At 36.1% G+C, this 6,748-nt stretch overlaps 1 pseudogene; it reads left to right on the forward strand.

Moving 5' to 3' along the window:
* The first annotated feature begins 297 nt into the window (after nt 1–297).
* LOC112927606 (large ribosomal subunit protein eL28 pseudogene) lies at nt 298–590 on the forward strand (annotated as a pseudogene).
* Nucleotides 591–6,748: the final 6,158 nt, after the last annotated feature.

Genomic DNA, 6,748 nt, shown 5'->3' on the forward strand with positions numbered 1-6,748 from the left:
AAGAAGTCTTAGTGTTTTGACAGATGGAGAAGTAGGCTTATGCCTGGCCAAGAAAACATCATAATGAGAAGGAGAGATAAGAGCAACATAATGTTAGCATAAAAGTGACAGTTAAAGAAAAGAATATATTTAATTGAAGTATAGTTAACATACAGCGTTATATGAGTTTCAGGTATACAACATAATGATTCAACTAAAATATATTTTTAAATAAGCCTTTTATTTTAGATTTGCAGAAAAACTGAAAATAATATAGAGAGGCTATCGCATGCTGGTGCAGTGAGAGGAGCTGCCATCATGCCTGCCCACCAATGGAGGGTCATGGGGAACTGCGCAGGCTTCCTGGTCAGGAGGAACAAGCAGACATACAGCACTGAGCCCTGTCACCCGAAGGCTCACAACTCCTGCAACAATGGGCTGATTCACTGCAAAACTGTGGGTATGGAGCTGCGGGCGGGGGGTGGGGGGGGGACAAAGATGTAGTGGTAGTCACGAAGCGCAGATCCCCCCCAGCAAGAGCCTACCACCTCCTACATGCAGACCACTTAACAAGGATGCTGGGGCTGCCCTCGGCAACATCTAGCACCTGATCCACAAGAACATTTACAGCCCAGATCTTTTCATGGCTACAATTTGCAGAGCCAGTGCCATCCTGTGCAGCCAGAAGCTTGTGATGGTGAAGAGGAAGGAGGCCCTACCCCACCAAGAGCTCCTGAGCACCTGCCCTCCCACCTCCAAAGCTGTAAAGATATCAACCACCTAAAAAAATAGTGCAGAGAGATTCCATATTATACCCCATATCCAGATTCCCTTGTTATTAATATCTTAACATTATAATGATAAAGTTGTCACAATTAATGAAGCAGTATTGACACCTTATTAACTAAAGTCAATACTTTATTCCAGTTTCCATAATTTTGAACTAATGTCTTTTCTGTTCTGGGAACCAATCCAGGATATTACTTTGCATTTAGACATAATGTTTCCTTAGGTACTTTTTTGACTGTTACAGTGTTGTTTTTCTTTGTTTTCGATGATGTTAAAGCTTTCCAGGTGTACTTGTCAGGTAGAAGGTCCCTTGTGTAGAATTGGTCTGTTTTCTTCAGTAGATGTTTTGATGATATGTCTATCACTTTTTTTTTTTTTTTTGGTCTATCACTTTTGATGCTAACCTTTATCACATGGCTTAGGCAATGTTTGCCAGGTTTCTCTACTATACTGTTACTCTTTTCCCCCTCTTTCCTTCTTGTTTTGGAAGAACGTGACCATGCACAGCCCTGTTCAAAGAATAGGGAGTTGAACTCTACCTCCTCGAGAGTGAAGTAGCTACATAAATAATTTGCAATCTTCTGCATGAGCAATTTATTATCAGTATTTATTTATTTATTTATTTATCCAACTATTTCTGTATATCAGTATGGACCCATGGATATTTATTTTATACTTTATATTATAATCCAATATTCATTAATTTTGTTGCTTAAACTATTCCAGCCTTGGCCATTGGGAGCATCTTCAGTTGGTTCCTGTGTCCCTCTGACTTATTCCTTTCATTATCATGCCCCCGCCCTTGCTTTCTGGCACACTGTTTCAGGTTCATCCTGTATATTTTGTCTATTTTTTACTTTCTACCATCTGTATCAATACTGAGCTAAACATGAATTCATACTCACATACCCAATTTTGGTGCCATTTTACCATGAATCATTCAAGACTTCTCTTGTAGATTCTTTGGGATTTTAGACATAGCAATTATGTCAAATAATAGTTTCGTTTCTTCCTTTCCAACATGTATAGCTTTTATATACTTTTCTTGTTATATTGTACTAGCTAGGGCTTTCATTAGGTATTGAATAGGAATGATGAGAGAAGACATTCTTGACTTATTCCTTTTCTTTAGGGAGGAAGCAACCAGCTTCTTTCCATTAAAAATAATGTGGAATGTAGGTTTTTGTTAGTTGTTCTTTGTCAAGGTGAGAACGTTCTCTTCTATTCTGATTTTCTAACAGTTTTTTTTATTTTTTTATTTTTTATTATTTTTTTTAAATTTTTTTTTAATTTTTATTTATTTATTATAGTCACAGAGAGATAGAGAGAGAGGCAGAGACACAGGCAGAGGGAGAAGCAGGCTCCATGCACCGGGAGCCCGACGTGGGATTCGATCCTGGGTCTCCAGGATCGCGCCCTGGGCCAAAGGCAGGCGCCAAACCGCTGCGCCACCCAGGGATCCCTCTAACAGTTTTTTTTAAATCATAAAAAAGTGTTAGATTTTTGTCAAATGCCTTTTGAGTGTTGATTGATAATATCATATGATTTTTCTTTAGCCTGTTGATGTGATGGATTACACTAACTGATTTTTGAATGTTGAATCCTTCTTGCATTCATGGAATGAATTTCACTTGTTTGTAGTGTTTAGCTCTTTTTAAACATTAGCAAATTGAATCCAATAATATTTAATTAAGGGGGGATGGGGGGATCCCTGGGTGGCTCAGCGGTTTGGCACCTGCCTTTGGCCCAGGGCGCGATCCTGGAGACCCGGGATCGAGTCCTGCATTGGGCTCCCTGCATGGATCCTGCTTCTCCCTCTGCTTGTGTCTCTGCCTCTCTCTCTCTCTCTCTCTATGTCTATCATGAATGAATAAATAAAATATTTAAAAAATATATTTAATTAAGGATTTTGTGTCTATGTTTATGTGAATTATCCTCTATAGTTTTTTGGGGTAATGTTTTTATCTGATTTTCTTAATAGGGCAGTATTGGCCTTATAGAATGAGTTAGGAAGCCTTCCCTCTGCTTTTATTTTCTGAAACAGATTATGAAGAATCAGTATATTTCTTCCTCAAAAGTCTGTAGAATTCACCAGTAAAACCACTTGAGCTTGGTACTTTTCTTTTTGGAAAGTTTATTCATTATTGAGACAATTTCTTTAATAGGGTTTTTTCAAGTTATCTATTTCTACACACATGAGTTTTAGTAGTTTGTATCTTTCAAGAAATTGGTCCATTTCACCTAAGTTATCCAATTTGTGGGCACAAAGTTGTTCACGATATTCCTTTATTATCCTTTTAATGTACTTGAGATCAAGAGTAATGAAAACTCTTTTCTTTCTGATATTGTTAATTTGTGTCTTATCTTTTTTCTCAGTCATCATTAAAAAAATAGCTTTTCTTTATTGTTTGCCTGTTTTGAATTTCATTGATTTCTGCTCTAATTTTGATTTTTTTTTTTTGCTTGCTTTATGCTTAAGTTACTCTGATTTCCTAAAAAGGAAGATTATATTGTTGATTTTGTACCTTTATTCTATCCTGTGTATTTCATAATATGAATTTCTCTTAAGCACTGCTTTTGCTACATCCCACATATTTTGATAAATTATATTTTTATTTTCATCTAGGTCAAATATTTAAACATTTCTCCCAAGAATTCTTTGACCCATGTATTATCGAGAAGTCTGTTGTTTAATTTCCAAATATTTTGGGATTTTCCTGCTATCTTTCTATTGTTAATTTCTAGTTTAAATCCACGATGGGGGATCCCTGGGTGGCTCAGCGGTTTAGCGCCTGCCTTTGGCCCAGGGCCTGATCCTGGAGACCTGGGATCGAGTCCTGTGTCGGGTTCCAGCATGGAGCCTGCTTCCTCTGCCTCTCTCTCTCTCGTTCTCTCTGTCTATTATGAATAAATAAATAAATCTTTAAAAAAATCCACGATGGTCTGATATTATATTTTGTATGGTTTCTATGCTTTTTTTTGTTGAGTGCGTTATGGCCCAGAATGTGGTCTACACTTGTGGATATGAGCTGGAGAAGGATGTGTGTTCTGTTGTTGTTGTATGGAGTACTCCATAAATGTCAATTAGAGCAAGCCAAATGATAGTGACGTTGAGGTCAACTATATGCTTACTGATACTCTGCCTGCTTGATCTTGATCACACTTTTACTGACAAAAGTATATTGAAGTCTCTGACTATAGTTGTGGATTTGTCTATTTCTCCTTGCAGTTCTATTGATTTTTGCCTTATATGTTTTGATGCTTTCTTGTTAGATGCATATACATTTAGGATTGTTATGTCTTCTTAGAGAATTGAAGACTTTATCATTATGTAATGCTTTTCTTTATCCCTGATAACCTTTTTTTCTGAATGTAGATTTGTCAGAAATTAGTATACCTACTTCAACTTTTTTGAATTAGTGTTGGCATGGTATATCCTTTTCAATCTTTTTACTTCTAACTTATCTCTGTCTTTGTATTTAATGTAGGTTTCTTGTAAACAACAAAGTTGGGTTTTGTGTTGTCTATCCACTTTGACAATCTTTGTTTTTAATTGGTATATTTAGATAATTCGCATTGAAGGTGATTATTGATATAGTTGCATTAATATCTACTGTGTATCTGTCTTCTATTCATTACCCTTATCATTTTTTTCCTTTTTTCCCTCTTATCTCTGATCCTAACTGAGCAATTTTAATGATTCCACTCTATCTCCTCTCAACATTGCAATTATTTCTTTTTAAATTGTTTGTTACCCTAGGGTTTACATTTACATTTTTAACAATCTAAGTCCATGTTCAAATGACACTACAGTGTTTCACATGTAGTATAGGTACTTTATAACAGAGTCTTCCCAATTCCTCCCTTGTGATATTGTTGTTGTCATTTATTTCACTTAGTTGTGTGTTATAGTCATCTAATACATTGTTACTATTATGACTTTGTACAGTTATTTTTAGATCAATTAAGAATAAGAAATGTAAAATTATTTCTTCTTCATTCTATATTTCTGAGCTGTATCTTTTTTTTTTTTTTTTTTGCATGAAAACTCTTTTTGGGTTTCAGGACAAATCTGTCAATACTGAATTCCTTCAACTTTTGGTTGTCTGAGAAATTCTTTATTTCTCATTCCCTTTTGTAAAGAATAATTTTACTTGCTATAGAATTCTATGTTGGTGATATTTTTCTTCAACATTTTAAATATTTCACTGCATTCTTCATTGTATAATTTCTGATGAGAAGTCCACTGTCTTTCTTATACTCGGCCCTCTATTGGTAAGTTGTTACTCTTTTCCTCTGTCGTCTTTCAAGATTTTCTAAATGTCTTTAGTTTTCTGCGGTTTTAATATGATATGCCTAGGGATGTCTGTATGTGCTATCGTGTGTGCGTGTGCATTGGGAGTGGGGACATGGTTTGCAGTTATTTTTCTTTGTGTTTGTCAAGCTTCCTGAACCTGTGGTTTGGAATCTGTCATCAGTTTTGAAAAGTACTTGGAAAGTTCTCCATTTTTTTTCTTTCTTGTTCTAATTTTCCAACTATGTATATCTTACACTCTTTGAAATTATCCCTGCAGTGTTCATTGTTTTTTAAATTCTTCTTTCTCTTGCATTTCAGTTTGTAATTTCTTTTGACTTATTTACAAAATCACTGATTCTTTCCTTGATCGTGTCAAATCTATGGATAAGCTTATCAAATGCATTTCTTTATTTCTGTTATCCTTTTTAAAAATTTCTAGTATTCCTTTTTGGTTCTTTTTTGGTTTTTCCTCCTTTTGCTTATATCATCCATGTATTCTTGCATGTTACCTACTTTTTCCACTATTAACATATGAATCAGAGTTATTTTAAATTCCTTTTCTGATAGTCCCCAAATTTGTGCCATATATAGTTCTGATTCTGATGATTATTTTATCTCTTCAGATTTTTTTTCCTCTTGCATTTCTTAATTTGTTGTTAAAAGCCAGATGTATTTTATCAGGTAATAGGAATTAAAGTATAAAGGTATTTAGTATCAGGATTTATGTAAGCTGGCTAGGAGTTTGGTTGGTTTTAATATTTGCTTTAGCTATAGGTGCTGGAGGTTTCAAATCTCTCTAGAGTCTGTGTTTTTGTCTCCCTGTTTGACCTTGAACTTCCCCTAAGTACTTTTCCTTACAGAGTTTGTGCCGTTACTTTTTCAGCTGCAGTCCATAATTACTATGCAGTCTTGGTGTGGTGACATATTACAGGGAGGGGGAACATTCTATAATCCTTTGATTAAATCTCTGTTTTAAACAGCCTGTGTCTTGGGGCTGTAACTTTTGTGTCTTTCCCATGGCATAGCTTTCCTCCCAAGCCCCTACCTTCTACTTCTTTGCCTACCTACAGAGTTCTCAATCTAATCCTTGAGACCTGGACTGCTATTTGCTGCTTTTATCTTCTTAGATAAGACTGGAAGCCTAGAGGAGGCTGCAGTGGGAGGAATGCTCTCCCCTAATAGGGAAAAAGTTCTGAAAAACACTTTTCCCCTGGAAGTGGGCCTTTATTTTGGATAAATATGTGTCCATAATTCATAGAAATTACTCTTTCCATTCCCTTGCCAGAGCCCTTGAGGGGACCTTTCTCAGATCTTCACCATGAGAACCTGGTGAATTTCTTGGTGGTAAAGTCCATGAAAGTGTGTCCGCCAACCTCCAAAACTACAGCCTTCAGGAATTTTTCACTCTCTAGCTAGCCCTCACTCAGCCTCCAACAGCTCATCAAAATTACTATTTAACTATTATTGCCATTTAAATATTCCCACCAGTTTATGGCTCCAATGGGCTTTTGCTCAGATAAGATCTTAGTCATGTTTGGCTGAACCTATTTCTCCACCTTTCCACATCGCAGCTTGCCCTGCAACCTCACTTCTCCGATGGCTCTAAGAAAAGTAATGTTCAGGTTTTTCCAGGTTTTATTATAAGGACAGGAATGATGTGAAGAGCTTCTAAGCTCTTCACTC

The sequence above is a fragment of the Vulpes vulpes genome, chromosome 12, assembly GCF_048418805.1.
Source record: "Vulpes vulpes isolate BD-2025 chromosome 12, VulVul3, whole genome shotgun sequence".
Taxonomy (NCBI): Eukaryota; Metazoa; Chordata; class Mammalia; order Carnivora; family Canidae; genus Vulpes; species Vulpes vulpes.